Below are 13,476 nucleotides of genomic sequence, written 5' to 3'. Positions count from 1 at the left end.
TTCACTTAGTTCACCATCCACACGCACTGCAGCCTTCGCACCATCGTACATACTCTTCACAGCATTCAACAACTTCCCATCTACTCCATATATTCTTAACACTTTCCACAATCCTTGTCTATCCACCCTGTCATATGCTTTCTCCAAATCCATGAAAGCCGCATACAACTTCTTTCCCTTCTCTAGAAACTTTTCCACTAAAGATTTAAGAATGAATATCTTATCTACACAACCTCTTCCCTTCCTAAAGCCTCCCTGTTCTTCTCCAACTAATTTCTCTGTTCTTTCCCTAACCCTGTCTATAAGTATCCTACCATACACTTTTCCTATTATACTAAGAAGACAAATGCCCCTATGATTACCACACACTTCTTTTTCCCCTTCTCCTTTGTACTAGGGAATACTTATACCTGACTTCCAATCCTCCAGGACTCTACCTTCCTCCCAGGCCAATCTGCACATCTTCCACATCCATTCTACTACTATCTCTCCCCCATGCTTCAGCATTTCACCACACACTCCATCAATTCCTGGGGCTTTCCCCAATTTAACTTTCTTCATTGCTTCCACAACTTCTATCCTACTGATTTCTTCCTGTCTTCTCACCTCCCTCCTTCTCCCAGCCATTCCCCAGCCACTTATACTCGCATTACTTCCATCCTCCACGTTCAACAATTCCTTAAAGTGTTCTCTCCATCTGCTCACTTTTTCTCCCTTCTCCACTAGTAATCTACCATTTTTATCTTTCACTCCCCTGCTAACTTCACTTCCACCCTGTCTTACTCTTTTCACCTCTTTCCAGAACATTTTCTTACAGTCCCTCCACTTTACACTCAAATTCCTTCCAAATTCCTCATCCACTCTCTTCTTACTCTCTCTTACTAATCTTTTCACCTCTCTTTCTTTCTACATATAACTCTCTCTTCCGCCTCTCAACTTCTTCCACGCCCCTATTTCTCATCCATTCATTGTATGCTTTCTTCTTTTGTGCCACAGCCTGTTTCACCTCTTCAGTCCACCACGCTGTTCCTTGCACCCCTCTCCGTCTTCTCTTCCTTCCACACACCACATCACATGCTGCACATATTTCTTCTGTAAATATCTTACACACACCTTCCACGTCTCCCATCTGCTCCAATTCATATTTGCCCAATCGTTCCTCCACTTCTCTCTTATACTCTGCCTTTTTCTCATCCTCTTGTAACCTTTCCACTCTCCTTGCAACTACTCCTTCCTCTCGTCTTTCCCTTCTTCTATTTCTCCATCTTACTTGCATTCTAATTCTGGCCAGCACCAAGTAGTGGTCAGAAAGTCCACTCCCCCAACCTCTATACACTCTTGCATCCTTTACACATCTTCGCATCCTTTCATCCACACACACATAATCAATCATTGCAAATACTATGATGTTAAACTGATGTTACTAATGTGAAGCTGGAATTATTAGTGTGGTTCATTCAACTGGACAGACTTAGTTATTTTCTCTCTCCCTCTCTCTCTCTTTTTGCCTCTCTACACTGGACCTCACACGCCCCCCATCCAAGGGTAGGAAAAGAGGTATGGGTGGTTGTGCTGGTGCTACTGATGCAGACTATGCTGATACAATACTAAGAAGGTATAAACAGCAACAAAAGACAAATGTTATCATGTACTATGCAAACAGTAATCACTAAAGAAGAGATACTACACAGAAACTCCTGAAAAAAAAAAATAATAATAATAATTCTCACACATACAGAAGCACTAGACATGTGGGATCATCCTGGCCTTTGCTAAACTAGTGAAGAACCTAATGCCTGACAATTCCTAGGGTGCTAAGCTGACGTACCCAATGGCTCCCTGGTAGAGTGACACTGCGTATAAAAATCCTTGGGGTGTGGCTGACTGACCAGGCCTGCATCTACAAAGGATATGGAAAGGAAATCTGGTTTACCTTTTAAATCACTGCCAGATGAATGGCTGCATATTTCTTGCAATTCTGTCCAGCATCATCATCACAGCAGCAGGCCACGTTGGTTCACTGCAAAGTAAAGGTTTCTCCCATCTTCTTCCTCTCTGGTGTATTGTCTGTCAGCAGGTTCCATCAATTTCCAGCCAACCTTGATGTCAGAACAAGATGGCACCATGACACTCACCATCCACTCCTCCATCTGCCGACAAAAACCATTATCAGTGTCATCTTTGTTTTTTAATGGTTGCAACGCTTGCATGCATCAGCCTACATCACCTAATGGCGGCTCTCCATGCAACTCAAACTCTAGCTGCCACCCTATTCAGTCCCTTATCCTTGGGGTCACAGTCAAGGACTTCATCCAAGGTGTTTTTCTGCCTACCTCTCACAACCCTACCTCTAAAGTTAACGTTTCTCACTTTCTACACCCAACTGTCAACCTCCATCCTCTCCACATGCCCAAACCACCTCAATCTACCCCTCCTCATCACAACATCAACACATTCCAGTCCCATCCTACCTCTTAACTCTTCCATCGTAAACCTAGCCCCCCCAGGCCTCACACTCAAGGATGCACTGCACATCCACCTAATCATTGTCATTTCTGTGCGTCTGAGCCTGCGAATATCCTCTTCCTTTACTGCCCGGGTCTCACTACCATACAGCATTACACTCCTACTGCATGTCACATATAAAGACCCTTAAGCATGGAGGGAGAGTCCTCTCAATGTCAGGAGAGGCAACAGCTCCCTGAACTTCTTCCAGCCACTGCTCACCCTAGCCACAGAGCTGCTCCAGCCCCACCTCCAGCACATAACATGTCTCCCAAATAACAAAACTCTTCCACACACTCAAGAGATTCACCAGCAAGTTCAATCCTTTCACGTCTGACAATCTCCATCTGCTCTCCGACACACCGCACACATAAAATCAGCATTATCTCGCAGTCTACCTCTGATACCACTACATCTCTTATGCACCCACTTATCACACACACCACACAAGATGGAATTACTTAAGCCCATGTGGCAAACTGCACATGGCCACTCTCCCTCGTCTTTGACAGTACCGCCACCAACCCTAGATAACATCACTTTTGTTTTATCTGCATTTACCCTTCAGCCCTTGTGCCCCATACCATCTCTCCACTTCCTAAACCTTTCCTCCGCCTTCCTTTCACTCTCTGCAATCAACACCAAATCATCAGAATACAACAACTCCCACGGGAGTCCGTTTCTAAAGTCACGTGAGAGGGCTTCAAGAACCATGATAAACAACAAGGGACTCAAGACTGACCCCTGATGCACACCAACATTCACGGAAAACTCATCACTCAAATCTCCATTCACTCCTATCATCATCATCATCAATTCTCTTCTCACTCTTATACATGGAGCAGTTATGATCCAGAAAAAGGAAAATACATATGTCATTATCATCAATATTTTTATTCATCAAGCCTTGCAATTCTCATTCATTCTGGGTAAGTTCATTTCGTTTTGTTTCGTTTTTAAAGGCTCCAACATGCTTGCATGTGTCGGCCTTGGTCACCTAATGGCGGCTCTCCACGCTGCACGATCCATTGCAGCCTCCCTGTTCAGTCCCTTAACCCTAAGGTCACACTTAATGACCTCGTCCCATGTCTTTCTCGGTCTACCCCTCATAACCCCACCGCCAATATTAACACTTCTCACCTTCCTCACCCAATTATCATCCCTCATCCTCTCCACATGTCCAAACCACCTCAATCTACCTCTCCTCATCACAACACCAATACACTCCAGTCCCATCCTACCTCTCAACTCTTCCATTGTAAACCCAGCCCCTCCAGGCCTTGGACGCAGGGACGCACTGCACATCCACCTAATCATTGTCATTTCTGTACGTCTGAGCCGGCGAATGTCTTCCTCCTTCACTGCCCAGGTCTCACTGCCATACAGCATTACACTCCTAACACATGCTGCATACAAAGACCCCTTAGCACGTAGGGAGAGCCCAGTCAATGTCAGGAGAGGCAAGAGCTCCCTGAACTTCTTCCAACCACTTCTCACCCTAGCCACAGAGCTGCTCCAGCCCCACCTCCAGCACACAACATGTCTCCCAAATAACAAAACTCTTTCACACACTCAAGAGATTCACCAGCAAGTCCAATCCTTTCACGTCTGACAATCTCCACCTGCTCACCCCGGCACGCCGTACACATAAAATCAGCATTATCTCGCAGCCTACCTCTGATACCACTACATCTCTTATGCACCCATTTATCACACACACCGCACAAGATGGAATTACTTCCCACGCCCTTGTGGCAAACTGCACGTGGCCACTCTCCCTCGTCTTTGACAGTACCGCCACCAACCCTAGATATCATCACTTTTGTTTTATCTGCATTTACCCTTAAACCCTTGTGCCCCATACCATCTCTCCACTTCCTAAACCTTTCCTCCGCCTCCCTTTCACTCTCTGCAATCAACACCAAATCATCAGCATACAACAACTCCCACGGGAGTCCGTTTCTAAAGTCACGTGAAAGGGCTTCAAGAACCATGATAAACAACATGGGACTCAAGACTGACCCCTGATGCACACCAACGTTCACGGAAAACTCATCACTCAAATCTCCATTCACTCTCACCTGGGTGTGAGCACCCACATACATGGCCATAACCACCCTAACCAGCCACTCCTCCAAGCCAAGCTTTCTCATTGCCCACTTCACCACCTCTCTAGGGACTCTGTCAAAGGCCTTTTCCAAATTTAAAAAAAAAAATAAAGATCCCTTCTCCTACCAATATATTTTTCCTGAAGCTGTCGAACAATGAATATGGCATCAGTGGTCCCCCTACCTGGCATAAACCCAAACTGCATCTCATCAATATTCACTCTTTCTCTAATCATACCTTCTAAAACTCTCTCCATTACCTTCATTATCTGATCTAAAAGCTTTATACCTCTATAATTTCCTCTTTCCAGGGCATCACCCTTCCCTTTATACACATTTACAATTACACTCTTCAGCCAATCATCTGGGACAACACACTCATAAATAATCCTATTTATCAGGTCAGTGACTAAACTCACCCCTATATCGCCTGAGGCCTTCAACATTTCGGCAGTCAACCCAGACACACCTGCTGCCTTCCCCACCCTCATCCTGCCTATTGCCTCACTCACAGTAGCAGTATCAATCAAAGGCCAAGGGCCAGACACTGGATCTGCTGGCTCCAAACCTTCCCTGTCCCAGTCAAACTCCTCATTCAACAACCAGTTATAATGCTCTCTCCATGCATCTTTAATATCCTCACTGTTCACCACTACCCTTCTTTCATCATTCTTCACACACTGCTCACCTATGATATCCCGATTATCCCTCTTCACCTGACCTGCCACCCTAAATATATTTTTCCTTTCCCCATGATTTAGGTTATCAAGTAATTGTCTCTGTGACTCAGACTTTGCCCTGTATATCTCTCTTCTAGCCCTATGCTTGGCAGCCAAATATTCCTCTTTGCTACCACCCTTCTTACATTCCCGGAAAAGCCTTCTTTTCTCCTTAACTGCAGCTTCTACACCCTCATCCCACCACCAAGTTACTTTATGTCTTGGTGGTCCTCTTGTCCAGCCGCATGTTACATCAGTTACTCTCAAGAAATTGTTCTTGAGGGCTCTGTACTGTTCATTAACGCCTCTGTCTACAGCTCCCTGTTCAGCCACCACTCTCCTCAACTCGCTATAGAAGGCATCCCTTACTACTTGGTTTTTCAGCTTCCATATTTTCCTCCTAGGTACATAAGTACAAATTAAGCATCACTCACCTTCTCACTCCATCCACGAAGGTCCCCTCATGCAGGTGTCCAGGCAACCACCCTTCCCCCCGTCAGGATCTCCCAGCAATAATGACTTGCATGGTTCAGCCAAGATCTGCAGCGCCTCCTTCTTGCTGCCTTCCTTACCGGGCTGATGCTTTCAGATATCAGCCTGTGAAAAGGATCACTCTAAGGAAAATATGCTGTGCGCCCATACATCTAGAGTTACTTCACATATTTAAAAAAAAAAAAAAAAAATACTACACTGGGCGGTAACCATATAACCAAATGTTGGTGCCTGGTGGTTTAGTGGGTAATTACGGTGCTCCAATCAGACTGAGCCGGTGCAGGTTTATATCCAAGGTGTGGCTGGGGTTCATTGCTCATGTAATGCCACTCAGGGATGAGTGAGGCTGGCCACTCTCATCTTTGCCTAGCCCCGGGCTCCTATGCTCCTCATGGGGCAATGTAGGATTGGATGATGAAAAAAAATGAATGAAAAAATGAAAATGAATTACTAACATTACGGTACCATTTACCGGGAGAGATTTGGTTAGATGGTGAACTCTGCCAGTCTGCTGGCAAGAATACCATACTTCACTCAGCACACACTTTGGTGCACACTGTTTCTTGGTTTTAATGAGATAAATTCAATATACACCTTTTCCTGAAACTAACTGATTCTACTACTTTCATTATTGTATATTCACCTGCTTTTCCACTTGCTAATCTGGTGATGTTTTGCTGGGTACAGCACACCACCATTTTACAACTGCCATGCATTTTTGAAACTCTCTATCCATCTACAGTATTGCCAGATGCCTTAATCCCGTAAGGGATGGTCACAAACAAATCGCTTCCATGTTGCCCTATCCCCTGCTATTTCATTGCCCTGCTCCCAGCTCACACCCCTCTCTCTCATATAGCTCTCCCCTCCATCCCTCCATCTCATCCTTGGCCTCCCCCTCCCTCTCCCCCTCCGCCTCACTCACATACACTCTCCTTGTCAGTCTCTCACTCTCCACACGGCCAATTGTTTAATGTATTTTGCATTGTATTCATGAAAGCAAGAAAAAGATCACAGACTGGTAATGAGAAATCAGGCATCACAGTGACTGTATAATAAAAATATGTTAAATTTGTATTGATCTCACAAGCAAATGACTGTACACTATAGTGACTGTATAACAAGGGTGTGTTGTATTTTTTATACTGACTGGCAAACAGTGGGTATACAGTTTTATTTTCTATTGGTTCCTCTCATCACCAGCAACAACCACTTCCTTTACCACTTCCTTAGTTGGATAAAGTTAGATTAATGCTTAAAACTGCCACCTTCATTGTCCCATTTTTCTTCCCTGCAGTGTGGCTGGGTTAGATGAGGTTACATTAATGCTTTGGGGAGTCTGAGGAGCAAAGGCACCCAGTCAGGTTAAGTTAGATGTGGTTAGGTTTGGATAAAACATGGGTTTTCCAATTTGTTATTCAATCCATTTGATATGAACCATTATTTTCCAGCAAAAATGTTTCTTTTCTCTGCATGGGTTCCTACATTCAATAGAGGGACGGAGGAGGCAGGAAAAACAGGGAAACGAGGCAATTCTGAAAATGAGTCAAAATGAAATGAACCACAAAAAATAATCAGAAAACCATTGTTTTATCCACAAAATTGTGTTTGCCTGAAAGTACAAATGTATTCTTTGGGGAGTTAAAATTGTGCACTAATGGGGTCACAGAGTTATGGAGGGTGACAGCACTACAGTATGTAGCATACAGAAGAAAATAACAACAAGAGCAGAAAATGAAGCTCTTTACCCATCTCAGCAAGAAGAAATGCACAGGCTCTACCATGCCTTAAAGAGGTGGTGATAAAATCCTTCACTACACTGCACGGCCCATCTTGGCCAACAGTTCTGAGCATCGGCCACAGGTCTTGGTGTGAGGGTCATCGCTGCTTCACTGAGGTGTGGCTTTTGAACTGGCACTCACTCAGAACATCCTGCCAAAAAGGAAACATGGAACTAGGTCTTTGTGAATGGCTAAGAGAATGTGAGTATTGTATGGCCGAGTATTCCAGTTCCCACCAGCCTTTGGCCATCAACAGGGCCTTCATTTCTTACACCACATTTATCTGATGCCTTATTTTACTCATCTCACCACAGCAGTGTTGCTAACTGTTGGGACATATCCCTAAACCTGGGGATTTTTTACTAATTTTCAAAGACGTAGAGATGGAAAGACCATCCATCCATTGCCAGACGCCTCAATCCCATTCAGGGTGGCCACAAACAAATCGCCTCCACATCACCCTGTCCCTCGCCATTTCACTGCCCTGCTCCCAACTCACACCCCCCTCTCTCATATATGCCCAGGCAAAATTCTTAAAAACCTAGGGATTTCAGATATTCAATTAATAATTAGTAGAATTTTTCATTAGAAAAACGGCCAATAAATATTGTGTCTTTTATGCAGTTATAAAGAGTAAAGCTTTGCTGTTTTCTTTCCATTCAGGCCTTAAGTTAGCCATACTGCTGTGCTGATTACCAATGAAATCTGATACTGAAATGCAAAAAGTGTTATAAACTGCTTCCTCGGAGCTGAAGATAAATTTCCACATCCAATTTCGTGGCAGGAAATATGACATCGCTGTATTTATTAACTGTTCCTCTATCATATAACGTATACTTTGTATTTTCACCCTCAGGAGCATCATGAATACTTAGAGGAATTATCTAGACAAAGAAACATATTATCATTAACTATGCTGAAAACAAGCTATGTAAACTTTATTTTTCTTATTCTTAATATACAGGAGTTCAGAAAACTGGATGCATATTGAAAAAAAAAAATAACTTTTTCTCTAAGAAACGTAATTAAATGCCATTGCATTCATTATTTGGGTTGTCCTTTCTCCATGAACCTTATTAATCACTTCATAAGAAACATACTATGTGCATTTCTTGTTGAGAAATAATTCATGTAGGGACGGGCTTACCGGTAGGGGCTTTGACTTTAAACGTTTGCTTCGGCCACGTGGATGTAAGAAGAGCTGAGCTCCAAATCAAACCAAAATAACAAAAAAAGGAGGAAAGTAAACAAAACAAAAATGGCAAATAATGATAAGGGAAGACGGGTGGATAACGACGAGTGCAGGGGATGCAAGAAAAGGGTAAAGGAGAACGAAAGAGGACTACAATGTGATATGTGTGAGTGGTGGTACCACATCATCTGTGAACAGGTCAGTCCTACCCTGTATAGAGAACTAAGAGATGAAGAACAAATATGGGTATGCAAGACCTGCAGACCACAAGCAAAAAGAAGAATGGCAGCTAGTCCCAGAAAGAATGAGAATATAGGATTGAAAATAGACGAGCTAAGAGAAGAAATACATATAATCTTCAGAGAAAAGACCACAGAATGGGATAGGAAGCTAGAGGATTTAAAGGAGGATTTAAAGAGGGAATGGGACAGTAAGCTAGATAACATGAAAGAGGAATTAAAGAAAGAAGCAAAGGAAGAGGTCATGAAAGAAATTAAAGGAGAGGACAGAGTAGAAGAACAGCTGAAAGAGGACACAAAAGAGGAAATTAGAGAGAAAATTCTAGAGGATATGAAAGAAAAAGAAGAAAAAGAAAGAAGGAAGAAAAATATAATAATATATAACTTAGTAGAATCCGAGAATAGTAACCCTAGGGAAAGGATAGATGATGATGTAAGATTATGTACAGAAATAATCAAGGAGGAAATAAAAGTAAGAGATATTGAAATAGAAGATGCAATAAGGCTAGGCAGTAAAGGAGATGAAGGTACAAGAAGACGACCCCTACTTCTCAAACTTAAAGAAACAAAAATGAAATGGGATGTATTAAAAAAGGCTAGGAATCTGAAAAATACACAAAAGGTAGAAGCCAAAAGAATCTCAATAGTAATAGATATGACTAGGAAGGAAAGAGAGGAAAATAAATTGCTGTGGGAGCAGCTAAAAGAAAAAAGAGAAAAAGGAGAGACAGGCTGGTACATAAACAAAGGCCAACTAAAAAGGAAAGATGAGAGAAGAGATTGAAACAAGAAGGAAAATACAAATAAAATAAAATTACTAAATATACAAGGATTAACAAATGTAAAAATAACGGAAATAGCAACAATTATATCAGAAGGAGAGTTAATGTGCCTAACTGAAACTCAACAAAAAATTGATAAAGTTAAAATAAGTAATGGCCTTAAATATGTAAGCAGCATGAGAAATATAAATGACAAAAAGGGAGGAGGTTTGTTAATCCTATTCAAAAGGAAAACAGGTATTGAAGTAGAGAAAATAACAACTATAAATAATGACTTACTCTTTAGCAATTGCAATATGATAAATTTCAAATATAAACTACTTTTAGTATATTTACCTGCAGGGGAGAAGGAAGAAGATAAACAGAGATATGACAGATTAAAAGAAGAAATAGAGAATATACTAGAAAATATGAAAGAGGAGCCGTTTATAATGCTAGGGGACTTCAATGCGCATTTAGGCTTCATAGGATCACAGAAATTAGACAAAAAAGGGAAGGATGTAGTAAAATGGATGGAGGAATACAACCTCATACTACTAAACAATGACCAAAACTGTGAGGGAGAATATACATGGGAGAGAGGAAACAGCAAAAGTGCCATTGATCTTGTACTAGTTAACCAAAGGTTCTATGACAAATACAAATACATGAAAATAGATGAGGCGCAAAATCAATCAGACCTATCTGACCACAACCTAATTGAAGTTGGATATGAAGGAGGAGGAACAAAAAGAAATTTTCATGATAACTGGCAGAGAAAAGAGTACTATACAACAGATGAAGAGTCCCTAGGCAGATTTGTAGGAGAAATGGAGAAAATATGTAAGGAAGGATTGGCAAACAGAATGGAAATGATGGAAAAGGAAGTGAAGAAAACAGCAGACAAAGTACTACTGAAAAGTTATAAAAAAGAAAAGAAAAAACAAATAAAAATATAGAACCTCCCTGGATGAATAACATTATCAGAAGAGAAATAAACAAAAGAAAAGAAATAAACAGAAATAGGAGAAATGAGAAGGACGGAGAAAAGAAAAAAGTCTTCTATCTATCTATCTATTGCCAGATGCCATAATCCCGTACGGGGTGGCCATTTAACTCTGAGTTATTTGTTTTACAGGGAGAGGCACTAACCCTCCACCAACCCACTTGACACGTAGGGAGCACGTATGGTTTGGTTATATGGTTACCATCCAGTGTTGCACAGCTGGATTAAGCATGTGGGAGGCCCGGGGCCCGCTTGGAAGGGAGGCCCGGGGCCCGCTTGGAAGGGAGGCCCTCTTTCCAACTCCCCCAATGGCATACACCACAGACTGGTAACCTAAATCCTAATATATAAATAGGACACTTTTAGTTAGGAAATACTGAACGGGGACTATTCATCCAATGCTGTAATATGTAATGTATAAACACGAAATGAAATCAACACAAGTTGCTCTGGTGGGAGGCCCCCTCTTGGTGAGTGGCCCAGGGCTCGGGCCCCTTGGGCCACCCCCTTAATCCGGCGGTGCAGTGTTGTAAATGGTTTCTTGGCTTGCAGGAAACCATTTGACTTGTCACTCAATGTACAGCCACCTCTAAGTTCCTTGTCTTGTACAGCCTCTCTCCTGTCTTCCTAGCATCCTCCTACTGTCTTTTTGTGTGTTCTTCTCTTCCATTCTTTTTTCCTTGTCTCGTATAGTCCTACATGTTTTCCTTATATCCTATGTCCTGTCCTGTTTTCCTGCCATCCTCCTTTCCTCCTGTTTTCTTGACCTTCTAGCCTCCTTCACCCTCCTCTTCCCCAAAAACCCCAGTTATTATCCTGCTGTCTTCCCTTTTTTCTACAATCCCTTCTCCTTCCAGTCCTTGTATACTTTCCCTTCACTACATCCTTACCTCCGTGCCTTCCTACACTCCTCCTGCCAGTCTTCTTTGCTCCTGTTTTCCTACCCTTCCTCCTCTTCTCCTTGAGTCTCTCTCTCATTTGCTTCTCGGTTCCTCTGCCCTTATCCTTTTCGTCTCCCTGGTCTCCACCCTTCCTCCATACTGTCTTCCTTTTCTTCATCCATCTTCTTTGTCTCTTGCTCCTTCCTTCTTCCTGTCTTAGCATCTTACTCTTACTGAACAGATATGAGGCACAAAAACGAAAAGTACAAGAATACATCAAACAAGAAATAACTATATATGAAAAGAAAAAAACAAAGGAGGTGAAGGAGAGCACTGATAAGAGCAGAAAGATATGGGAATTAATTAATAAATTAAGGGGAACTGAGCCAAAAGAGAATAAAGAGATAGAATTGTACAACACAGAAGGAGATAAACTAGAACCAGAAACAGCAACAGAGGAACTCATAGGTTACTGGAAGAGAATATATCAAAAACACCAAAACCAGATAAATAAAGTGTGGAATGAAGAAGAAAGGGAAACATATAAAAGAGAGAAAGAAACTGTAAACAGCCATAATTCAGACACCAGCGGCCAATACAAGATAGCAGACCTAATAATGGAACACATGGACATGGCAATTAGCACAAACACTGGAATTAGCCCAATGCTGCCACCAGTAATAACAGAAGAAGAAACAAAAAAACACATACTACATATACAAAACAAAAAAGCTCCAGGACCAGACGAGGTAAAGCCAGAGTGCTACAGAGCAATGGCAAAGAGCAGCATATGTATAAAAACCATAACAAACTGCTTTAACCAAATAATAGCAAGTGGAAGGATGCCAGAGAACTGGAAAATCTCAAAAACAAAAATGATACCAAAGAAAAAGAAACCAACAGCCAAAGATTTAAGACCTATTGCTCTACTAAACATAGCATACAAACTATTCATGTCTATATTAAAAGAAAAATTGGAGAAACAAATAAACCAAAACAAACTAAACAATGACGTGCAAGCAGGTTTCACGGCAGGAAGAAAAATAGAGGACAATTTATTAATTCTTGAATACTGTGTAGAGCAAAGTTATAGGAATAAATTACCACTGATAGTAGCAGCAATAGATTTTTCAAAAGCGTATGACTCAATAAAATGGGAAGAAATTATAACAGCCCTAAAAAATTTGAAAACCCATGAAAACCTAATCGACATCATAAGCGAGATATACTGCGGGGACAAAACCATGATAAAATTAAACCAAAATGTAGAACCGGTAATAGAAATCTCCAGCGGCATAAGGCAGGGCTGCACAGGATCAACCACCCTTTTTAAACTTGTAACATTTAAAATAATCCAAGAACTAGAAAGTACAGGCCTAGGCTACAGAGATGACAATATAAAAATAAATACTCTATTTTATGCAGATGATGGCCTACAATTTTCGCAATCAATGACAGAAGCCAAGGCAAATATACGAAGATTAATAAATGTAGGCAAGGAATGTGGGCTTGAAATAAATAAAGCAAAAAGCAAATTCATTATATTCAATATGGATCGGCAACCAGAAAAAATTGAAGATATAGAAGTAGTTACATCTATTACATACCTGGGAGTAGAAATAACAAACTCAAAAGACTGTTTCAAAAAACACAGGCAAAACATGATAAACAAAGCCCATAAACTTGCCAATACAAGCTACTCAGTGACAGCAAAAAGTTGCAACAAGCTACTCATAGGTAAGACATTCTGGAAGAGCCTTGCATTACCTAGCATCCTGTATGGAGCGAGTGT

At 41.6% G+C, this 13,476-nt stretch overlaps 1 long non-coding RNA gene across 1 annotated transcript; it reads right to left on the bottom strand.

Moving 5' to 3' along the window:
- Positions 1-2,012: 2,012 nt before the first annotated feature.
- Positions 2,013-7,751, bottom strand: LOC145389518 (uncharacterized). The gene is made up of 3 exons (XR_013895483.1): positions 7,573-7,751; positions 5,767-5,929; positions 2,013-2,150 (listed from the first exon to the last, which is right to left on the bottom strand). It is a non-coding gene; the product is annotated as an uncharacterized LOC145389518 (long non-coding RNA).
- Between the last annotated feature and the right edge of the window lie 5,725 nt (positions 7,752-13,476).

This window comes from Coenobita brevimanus, unplaced genomic scaffold (genome assembly GCF_032717465.1).
Source record: "Coenobita brevimanus isolate Jiangsu-jjx unplaced genomic scaffold, ASM3271746v2 jjx.HiC_scaffold_118, whole genome shotgun sequence".
NCBI classification, from domain to species: Eukaryota; Metazoa; Arthropoda; class Malacostraca; order Decapoda; family Coenobitidae; genus Coenobita; species Coenobita brevimanus.
This window is presented reverse-complemented; position numbering and strand designations above follow the sequence as displayed.